Raw genomic sequence first — 11,373 nt, 5'->3', positions numbered from 1 at the left:
AAGTCCACTTGTCGAAACGTCGGCTCGAGCTCCAAGCAGCCCACTGTTTACGGATTTTTTCACCTGTGTGGTAGGCTCACAGCGACACGGGTACACTTTCGTTAGTTGTTTTCTGGGTGCCTTCCAATGGCATATCCAATAGCCTTGATGGTATAACCTTCCTGTCGAGAACTACAAACGGAACCACAAACGGAATCACCTTGCTTTTCTCTCCCTCTCTTTCTCTATCAGAGAGAAGAAAAGAGAGAGGTGCAAGCTACTTTCGTTTGTGGTTCATTTTGTGGTTTTCGGTGTCCCTCACTCTGTCCTTGTATTTATTAAGCGCGTCCAAAAATACAGTATGCTGTTCCAAGCAGCCGAAGAAACAGCACTCCTCTTTGAGGCATTTGTGGGGAACGGCCTCCACATAACGGCCTCCAACGTCTCGCCACTACACGTTACACAAAATCAATCAATCAATCAATCAATCAATCAATCAATCAATCAATCAATCAATCAATCAATCAATCAATCAATCAATCAATCAATCAATCAATCTTATGTTAACCCCGCAGGAGGAGATGCTGTCCGACGTAAAGCGCACGGAGACGGCACAGCGCTCCCGCTACGTGTCTAGCCCAAGGCACACCATCCAGGTGGACTACATGCCATACACGCGAGACCTGGCTCGCCGCATCGGCGCCGACCCGAGTCTCGTTATGGCGCTGCTGCGGCGGCCTGCGCTTTTCTGGGCGCTTCTCGCAGGACCGCAAGTGCCCTACATGTTCCGGTTGCAGGGGCCGCACTCGTGGCACGGCGCGGCGGAGGCCGTGATAGGCACCCAGCAACGCATCGAGGCACCGATCAGGACGAGGCACGATCCGGCCGTTGTAGACGACGGCAACGGCGTCTCTTCACCGCGCCAGCTGAACAAGCTCTTGGGCACCGACAAGATTGTCGCGCACGCTCTCGAGATGGCCATCGTCATCGTCAGTGTGTGCGTGGTCGTTGTGCCGCTGCTGGTGAACTACCTGTTCGCGTGATGAGGTGTAACACGCTTCCTTAAAGAAACGCTTCGTGTCGGTTAACGAGGCGTGAGCACACGAGCATAGGCGTGCGCAAGGTGGGGGGGGGGGGGGGGGGGGGGCTAAAGATCTGAGGGGGTCTGCCCCATACCTTTACTCAGTCGGACCTGTACCGTCATTGTTTAAAGTGCAAGGTTATGGCCATGCAGGTCTTTGACGATGATGGCTGCCGAGCACCACTGATGCTGCATTCCAGGAGCTGTTTACTTCCCAGTTTTACTTTCGGAAAGCCTGAGACCAAAGGCAGGCCATTGTCAGAACCGTGTCATCGCTTGATTTTCATTTTTGCATGCTTTTTTTTCGCAATCAACCAATGGGGAGGGTAGGGGGCGCTGCGGTGAGACACCCCACCCCCCTTATTGGAAACCCTGCGCACGCCTATGCACAAGAAACAACTCAGGGAGCCTGGACAGTACATCTGGCTGCTTCGTGCACATCATGACAAAGCCCTTGAACCCGTGGTGTACTTCACAATTCCTGTCCTGTGTTCGCGACGCATAGGGAACATGAACGTGAGGGCCTTTCGTTCAGCGTCGCAAAATGATCTGGGCTTACGTCACATTTTCCGGTTTCGTGTCGTCACACTGTGATCGAAAGGGGAATTCACCATCAGTAAATATTGCAGGATAACAGGTTTTTGTCGACGTACTGATTGTTCATTCGACCTCCGAAGTCGAAGAAGAAATGTAGGCGCACGGTGAACGCCACTATGAGTCACCGCTGTACAATATACACCGCCTCGCGACACAATGAACGTGCCAAACGTAACGATTCCTATAACGTTATCTTTATACCGCGAGTAGCCTACCTCTGAAGCAACAGCAACATACGCAGGCCTTTGCAGTTGTAGCTCCTTCAGCGAGCTGTTCACTCTGTATTGTACTGTATCCTTCCTGAATTTATTTGAATATCATAGGATGCAGCTAGGAGGAGGAGAAGGAGAGAAAGGAAAGGCAGGGATGTTAACCAGTCTAGAAGGACCGGTATGCTACCCTACAATGGGGGAAGGGATGGGGGAGATATAAAGATAGAGAGAGAAGGAGAGAACGCACGCACAATGAGTCACACACATCTCACAGTCATGCTAACGTCGTTAGTCTATAACCGACGGTGCAGGTCCGATGCCTTCAAGAAGTTGAGCACTGCCTTCGTCGCCTTCACCCGCGATGACCTCTCAGGACGACATTCCAGAAGGGTTTCTGCCGTCATCGGTCTGGGATCTATGCGAGCAAGAGCGACTGCGAGGGATTTTCTCTGCGCATTGTAGCGAGGACAGTCGCAGAAGATGTGCTGTAGTGTCTCCTCGCTACCACAGTTGTCACAAAACGGGTTGTCAGCCATTTGGATTCGAAAGGAGAATGACTTTGTGAAAGCCACTCTTAGCCATAAACGGCAAAGCAGAGTGGCATCATTTCGGCGTAGTCCCGTAGGTGTCTGAAGACGCAAATTGGTCGGGCAGTGGCGGTGGTGGTTGTGCAGTCTGCTTGCTGTATTACAAGTGGAGGAAGTCATTTCTTGTGCAGCCACCCGAAGTTGGCTAGCAGCATCGGTCCTTGATAGGGGTATTGCCTCGAGCCTGTCACCTTGAAGAGCTGATCGAGCAGCGTTGCAGCTAAGAAAACAATGAGCTTTTGTGCTGGAACAATAATTATAGGCAGTGGCCGGGGTAGATAAGCGGTCGAATACACAAAAGAAAAATAATAATAAAAATAAATGAAAAAAGATCAAGTGAATAGATAGATAGATAGATAGATAGATAGATAGATAGATAGATAGATAGATAGATAGATAGATAGATAGATAGATAGATAGATAGATAGATAGATAGATAGATAGATAGATAGATAGATAGATAGATAGATAGATAAATAGATAGATAGATATATAGATAGATAGATAGATAACCGATATCGCGATTGGCTGACACCATGCTGGCGTGCGCATACAAAGACTGCGCAGGATCTTCAAAGACAGTGGTCCACGTCTTCGTGTGCGCGGCTACGTATAAGTAGATCTTGTAGAAAAGGGTTCGACAAATGACAAATTGCTTAGCCGTCTTCGCATATTATAACCATTGTGCTGCTTATCATACATATGTACTGTGTATGACTCTAATAACTGTTTATTTAATTTTTATACGTATGAAATCCCTTCAGCCTAATTAACGGTTAGAGGTACTCACGAGAGAGAGAGAGAGAGAGAGAGAGAGAGAGATGATATATTAGAAGGCAGAAAGGTCGGCCTGAGCCAGTGCGCTCTAGCCTGCTGCTCTGCGCAGGGAAAAAAGGAAAAGGGGAAAAAAAGGAGGGATGAAGGGTGATGATGGGGAGAGAAACAAGATTTGCGTATATACAATAACCACGTAACCTAGTGGTTTCGCTAAAGTCTGGTACCCAGTCCTGTACTGTTAAGAAAACCCATAACAGCCCTGATAGAAGTTGTTGACATTGTCTGATCACACATTGCTGATAAAATGCCACTTTCACTTAGCGGTCCCACACCAATTCCTGCCGGCATTAAAGCGAGCGTTTTTCGTTGCGACACGTAAAGTGGGCAGTCACAAAATATAGGGTTTTCCATTAAGGGCGGGTCGATGTTGGCCCTTTGTGGCGTCCATGCTGTTTTGGTGGCGTCTATCTTATCTTTTTTTTTTAAATTTTCAGTCATTGATGCCAAATCACCATGGAAAGTTACATCTTCGAGCAGCGCGTCCAAATGATGAAATTTTATTTAGAACATGACTGTTTGTTTGTGCGAACGTTGCGCCGAAAAATCCTGTCTAGCGACGAAGCACATTTTTGAATGAATGGCTACGTTAACAAGCACAGTTGCCGTATATCGGATGACGCCAGCCCACACGAGGTTCACCAGACGGCAATCCATCCGTAAAAACTTACTGTTTGGTGCGTATTTTCGGCCGGCGGCGTGATTGGTCCATAATTTTTTGAGAATGACGTTGGCAAGGCAGCCCCGTCAACGGCGAGCGCTACGGGAAGACAACCGATTTATTTTGACCGAAATCGAACGATATGGACGTAGACGGCATGTGGTTCATGCAGGACGGCGCCACACAGCGGACGTAACGATGGACATTCTACGTGAACAGTTTGATGGCATGGGTATCTTTCGCGGAGGTGACCTCAATTGCCCACCAAGATCGTGAGACTTGACCCAGCTAGAATTTTTATTGTGGGGTTTCCTGCAGTCGCAGGTCTATACCAATAAGCCGCAATCGACCGATGCCCTTGAAGTCAGCATAACCCCGGCCATAACTCAAATTCAGCCGGACCTCTGTGGCAAAGTAGTTGAAAATTGTGCCATTCGGATCCGTGTCACCGGAAGAAGCCGCGGCAGACATTTGAACGATGTTGTACTCCATACATATTGGCATACATGGACCTTTCAAACAAATAATTTCGTTAATACCTCCCACACAGCTTGTTTTATTCCATTTCAACGTCGACCCGCCCTTAATGGGAAAACCCTATAGATGGGCTGTTGTTTCACGCACTTGGCAGCGTTCACAGTTCGGGCTGTCCGCACGGCGGATGAGGTGTGCGTAGCGGCTAGTGAGAGAATGCCCATCTGAGTTGTCTGTTTCGTACGATGTTTACTTTGTATGAAATAGCGCGACAAGCGGACACCATAAGAAGTACCGTGCTTCGCGGGCCTGCTTTCAAGCAAGAAATAGAGTGAAATGACAAGTCACTTCTATTAGGCCGCCATCAATGTTGGAGTACACCAATAACCTACATGTGCAAGGTAGACAACCGTTACAAATGCGTGACATAATTGACGCACGTCCACCACGTAACCACACATGTGATGGAGGCCACTGTAAGAAATACCGAATGAATTCGAATGTAATTAACAGTCCAAATGTTGAAAACGTACGCAACTCTAACAGGCCCGTGGCCAGGAATTTTTTCAGGGCCGGGGGAGGGGGGTGGGGACTTGCTGAAAACCATGACTATTTGAGAAAAACACCTACTTCACCAAAATTTCGGGAGGGGGGGGGGGGGCTGGCTACGGGCCTGAACTCTAAATTGGTAATATACGTTTTGCTCTCCTGGAGCTTGGTAAAAACCTTGCGAGTCTTGCACGCACTACAAAATAAAATAATCCAAGTCGCGATATTATATCTGTTTAGCGAGACAGGTTGAGAACGTTTTTTGTTGCACAAGAGTTAGCCGCTAGCTACGTTCGACAGGCTATTCCACCGCTGTCGTATATATACGAGAAGCTGAAGAATGGTGGATAAATACAAGTCGACTTGTCCGCCTTCGTTTTTCCGTTCACATCAGCTTTCCTCGGCAGACACAACTCCAGCTGCGACGCCACTTGAGCGCGTGTATGACCGGATATCTACCAACCGTACCCGACAGCATCCGCTTATCTCCTCTACTGTTTACCATGCATAACGATGAGCGTCCTGGGTCTACATCGCAAGCGGTTTACACGCATGCACGTGCCAGTGCACTCTACCCAATGACGGAAAGATTATATCCGCAAGAGTCTACATTATTACTACACTCAGCTTCACCAATGACACATTGCTGGCAAGCGGCGCAGCTGGAAAACAATTCAAACCTCAAAACCGTATATTCAAAGCGCGCACAAGTGCCTAAACACTGGACCAGCAAGAATCAGAGTACAGCTTCGGTGTGATGTTACTCAAGAGGCAGCGTCCTCGATCGGTTAAAGAAGACATAATCGGAGACCATGAAGAAGAAATCTTTCCTTCCTCCATGGCTGCGAGAGGCCTTCGCATCGCCGTATTTATGGTTGAGATGATGGCGATCATGAAAACGGCGACTGCCACGACAACGAGGTTAATGATGATGAAGTTTTAACGACCATCGTTGTCATATCGCCTTCAATTACGATGTCTACACATTACACGATTCGATATTTTATTTTAGTTTTTGGTCAGTGCTGTGCAGTTGTTGCACCAAGTAAAACAAACAAACGAACGAACAAACAAACAAAAAGCGAACGAACAAACAAACAGACAGACAGACAAACAGACAGACAAACGAACGAACACGGACGTTAATCTTGGCATAGGCGTGCCCACAGGGTGGACAGGAGGGGCGCCCCCCCCCCCCCCCCCCGATTCGCCTAAGAGGGGGGGCGCAAAGTCAGCTTCACACATTGACATAATAGGGAGGGGGCGCTGCGACACGGGGGGGGGGGGGGGAGCGCAATGTAAGCGCCATACATTGACATCACTGGGAGGGGGGGGGGGTGCGAGGAAGCTTCGCCCCCTCTGAAGGGGAACCCTGCGCACGCCTATGGATCTTGGGTTAACTGAACTCTTCGCGTACACTCTAAGTGCAGTTGCACCCATGCGCACGTCTCTTTGTCCCACAACAGTAATCTTCATCTATCCTGCATGGCTTTTCTACAGCTTGAACGCTGCGCGTCCGGTACGTTCACATTATGCGCTACCATACGCTATCAGCGCCAGATCACGACATCTCTGTGCGAGCATTTCTTAGTCGCACCTGCGGCGTCGGCCGCCGTCCACACCCCCACTGCGCATGCTCGGCTCGTCTCGTGCCGGCAGCAAGCCTCTCCTCTCTCTCCCTCCCTCGCATGCTCGGCTCGTCCAGTGGCTCGTCTCGTGCCGGCAGCAGGTCTCTCCCCTCCCTCCCTCCCTCCCTCCCTCCTCTAGATCGAACGCGGGCGGTGTGTAACAAGCGGCGGAGCGCGCGTTCGGAATTCAGTCAAGGGCGTCTTTACTTGGCTTCCGCTTGACTTGACGCTTTGCTTGACTTGAGTAGATGCGATGGAAGAAACAGTACCTTCAATCAGCGTCCCACCACTCGTTAAAGGCAACGTTACCCCACCCTCACCGTCGTCGGCGTCAGCAACTGCAAACAACGCAGAAGACAAGGCTGCGAAGAGACGAGCATACGACGCTGAACACAAGCGTTTGAAGCGAGCTGCGGACCCGGAACTTCGTGCACGAGAAGCTGCTGCGAGACGGCAACGACGGGCTGCGGATCCTTCACTCGGGGAACGAGAAGCAGCTGCGAAACGGCAACGACGGGCTGTGGATCATGAACGTCGTGCTCGAGAAGCAGCAACCGTTCGTGAACGTCGAGCAGCGGATCCATCACTCGGGCAGAGCGACGCTTCTGCGAAACCAAATTACGCAACATTCACGCGATACCCCCCCCCCCCCTCTGCGACGCATTCACTCGAGTTCCCCTCGTGGGAAGATGCGGGCGACATTTTTTTCTTTTGCGCTGCACGCACTTTGCGCAGAACTTGTGGTCAAAGGGGCCCTAATGCCACTTCGTGGCCTACTGCTGTTTTGGGTGCTGCCCAGACCAAAGCGCAGTCCTCTTTTTATGCTTACGAAATTAATAGCGGTTGCGTGTGGCAATGGCGTTTCGCTACTGTGCCCATGGCCGTGGGTTGAATTCCTGGCCACTACATTCACATTCTTCTGTAGGCTTAATAATAATTAAAATGACAGCCGCTCGTGTACTTAGGTGTATATAGGATACGTACAAAATAAAATCTCAGTTTGTCAATATTAAACCATGTCACACGCCATACTTCGTGTATCGCAATAATATCGTAGTCTAAGCACGTAAAACACCGGAAATAATTCCTGTTTTTACTAATGCCTTTTGAATCGCAGTTTTGTTCAGTATATATTGCAAGACATGACTCGGAGTCGTGAAAGCGTTCTCATGAAGGGGCTGGGACACCTGGGCTCGTAACGGCAACATTAATTCACTATGCGATGAGACCAGAGTAGTCATGCAACATCAGGTTGGTTGTGTGGACTTGAATGTGCAAATGACAGCTATGGCAATCGCATTGTACCGTGGAAACCGGACGGTCCGTAGCTTCCTTGTTCCAGTGGTGCAACTTGAGCAACGCCACCGTGCCAATTGTACAATGAACTTACTGAGTTTTACGTGCTCGAAGAATTTTCCGCATCCCACCAACACGAAACAGGCTCGCGTTAGCGGGATCGCCTTCGTTCAATCAAACAAGAAACTTAAGGGCCTATTAAAAGGACTAACCATTCGTAAAAACAAAGTATAAAAGGGAGCATATCTTGGCGATCGTTTTTTGTTAGCTTGCTTGCTTGTAATATCAAATAATTGCGATCACAATACGTAAAGATAGCCATTAAGACGCAGGTTCCGAAGTGGTTTAAGGTGCTACGTCAAAGGGATAACGTATCAAACGAAAGTGTGAATAAGTAAGTACAAAATATTTGAGTTAATTCAATATATAAACAATATTGGATAACACATAGATAGTGCTACTAATTAAAAACAAATAATGTTGCTTGAAGATCTACACAGGTTCTTCTGTGTGAATATACGTATATAGTATTAGTACAAATGTATGTAACCGTCCCTTGCGACTGCGTCTATTACTTAGATATAAGCTCACGTGTTGTGGTATAGTGATGGCACTTTCACGGTCTTAGTTCTCTCTCACTACATCGTTCGGACGTCAAATAAACCATAAAGGGGAAGCGCTGCGCAGAAAAGCATTTTCACTGCTTTAGCACTGCCAGAACAGTTGCGGCCATAACGAAGACAATAACCCGTGTCAAAACGTTGGCACCATCGACATTCCGTGTTCGATGGTTTCACAAATTCCAACCATTCTTGTTCAATTTATTCCGTATTTATCTGGCCTACTCAGCCTACTCTTACGTTATGGCTGTTCCTGTATAATTTAGCCCATGCACGTTAAAGTGACGTTAAGTGCTGTACTTTAACACCCCCCCCCCCTTGGTACGCCAATGGTAATGTTCCTGTTTATAGCGCTGTTTAGTGCAAAAACGATGCGCTCGCGTGCATAGGTCGGCAAACTCACTCATGAGTCGACTCACTCAGACTCACTCAGGCTCAGATCGAGCCGTGAGTCAGAGCCTGAGTGAGTCCGGGTGAGTAATATTTTGGTGAATTTGAGTCCGAGTGAGTTCTATTTAGACACATTTTAGTGAGTCTGAGTCCGTGTGAATGCGGTTGAGGAAAATTTTGGTGAGTCTGAGTGAACTCCAGACTTTTTTTGGCCGACCTATGCTCATGTGAGAGCTATCTATACGAGGCGTGCTCCCGTAGCGCTCAAGGTTGCGTCCCACCGGACGAAGACCCTGACGGCGAGGGAGACGTGGTACGAGGAAACAAACGCACTTGCACGATTGCACATATTATTGTGAAACGGAGTACACTTAAACTATACGTGCTGCCAGCGGTCGCAAGACAACATCGTAGCCATATTAAGTATCAGACGTATAACCTGTTTCACTTCGGTCGATTAATACTTGCGGGCCAACGGACATGCTGCTCACGAGTCGCCGTCGCCGGCAGCTTCTCTCGTTGTTACGTATATCTCCAACCTTTAGCTCGCACTTTTGTAATACTCGTCAGATACAAAGCAGAGGTCTAATTCACAGAAGATCTCTTTCGCAAGCGCTCTGTTTCATTGTCAAACCGGCTTCGGTAATGATATGCTCCACATCGTGATTGACTGAAGTTTTTTTTTTTGTGTGTGTGTGAATTATTCCGTGTGCTCTGTTGCGGCGAAGATTGCCCGATTGAGGTATAGAGTCCGCGCTGATCGGCATGCTCGTTACTGCTGCAACGACGGCCACATTTACAACTGGAGCATTTGATGCGCAATTTGAGAGGCGACACAGTGTCATTTTGCAATACTTACCGAGTCCTTCTTGCTTATCTTTAACGACCGCTACGATGAAGCGGCTCGATTAGCCCGAAGAGAAGTAAAGCATTCGTCAATCCCGCTTTCAGTGTCGGATCACGCAATAACGCTTGCATATATTTGCACGCAAACGCACTGGTTGGAACGGTTCACACTTCAGACACGCGCACCTACGTTTACGGGTCCCTAACTCAAGCCTCTGTGTGCAATCAGGAATGCGCCATCCTGAGGCGCGTTGTGTGGGATTGTTCCCCTATGCTTACTCCCAGCGTTCCTTCCCTGGTCGGGAAAGTGCTGCGACATGTGCCCTGCTAACTATTAGTAACCGCACGAGTAGTGTTCTAGTGGTGGCCGCGCTGCGTCAGGCGACGTTGGAAAAGGCCCCACACCTTTTCCCCGACTTCACTTCATCGCGGCAACCTTCTCCTCAACAGCCTCTGTGAACGAAGAAGCACCGCAGGAGTCGCATAACAGTGGCCTGACCACGCTGCTGGCCACAGCGTGTCTATACTAAGGCGAAAGCCTTAGATTCCTCATCAAACGCGAGAAATGACCGTCGGTGGCGTCGGTGTCAACACGATTGATGCAAGAAATCATCATCACGTGATGGCATCACCATATGACTTCATCGTGACGTCACATGTCGAGAAAATTTGTGACTTCGCTATGACATCGCCTAAAACTTGGCGTCACATGATGACGTCCTCACATGACATCATCGCTTGGTCAAAAGTGGGCCGATCCCGGAGGCGCTGCAAAACCACGTTGGGCGAAGAAAGCTTTCGGGAAGGGTGAGCGGGGGAGGAATCAGTACAAGGGATGGTGCGACTTTTGGTACTGCCAGCGCCACATGCACCACCGGGACTGCAGCGGACCACGGGATCGAGGCACCTTACATGCGCTGCGAGGAATTGATTAGGCCGCGGTGACGAATCTGTGGACTGCGAGTGTGTCGTCCTGGACTATAGCTCTTGGTTCCCGCCAAGTAGCTGCAGGGAGCCCTAAGTTAGAGCACTGCACGGGCCCGGGCCGACCCGAAAGCCCAGGCCCGGTCCGGACCGCGGGCCGGGCCGTCCAAAGCGTCTTCCTGCGGGCCCGGGCTGGGCTCGGGCTTGAAAGTGCGGGCCTAGGCCGGGCCCGGGCTTGAGGCTACGGGCCGAGCCTGGACTTGAGCCCCTTCATTAAAAGGCCTAAGTCGCGCCTTCTAGCAGACGCAAACGTTATGCATTTCATGGTCTAAGGCATTCTGTTTGTTTGTTTCCTCAAAATTATGGCACTTATCCACTCTGGGGGATTGGTGCCAAGCTGAAGTGGAACGTGCAAAGAGCTGGCTCTTAGTAGAGCTTAGCAAAGAAAATAGAAAAACAGCTGAAGTTCTTTTTTTTCTTTTCCACAAAAAGGAACATGGCTTCCATGTGTGATGATTTGCCATGTGCCATATAGGCAACATTTCATTTATATTCCTTGGTATTCCGTGCCAAAACCACGATATGATTACGAGGCACGCCGTAGTGGAGACCGGATTAATTTCGACCACCTGGATTTCTTTAACGTGCACCTAAAAGGAGTCCTGACACAAAAACTTTCGCCCCGCGTTTTTTTT

Source organism: Rhipicephalus sanguineus, chromosome 2, assembly GCF_013339695.2.
Source record: "Rhipicephalus sanguineus isolate Rsan-2018 chromosome 2, BIME_Rsan_1.4, whole genome shotgun sequence".
Classification (NCBI taxonomy): domain Eukaryota; kingdom Metazoa; phylum Arthropoda; class Arachnida; order Ixodida; family Ixodidae; genus Rhipicephalus; species Rhipicephalus sanguineus.
This window is presented reverse-complemented; position numbering follows the sequence as displayed.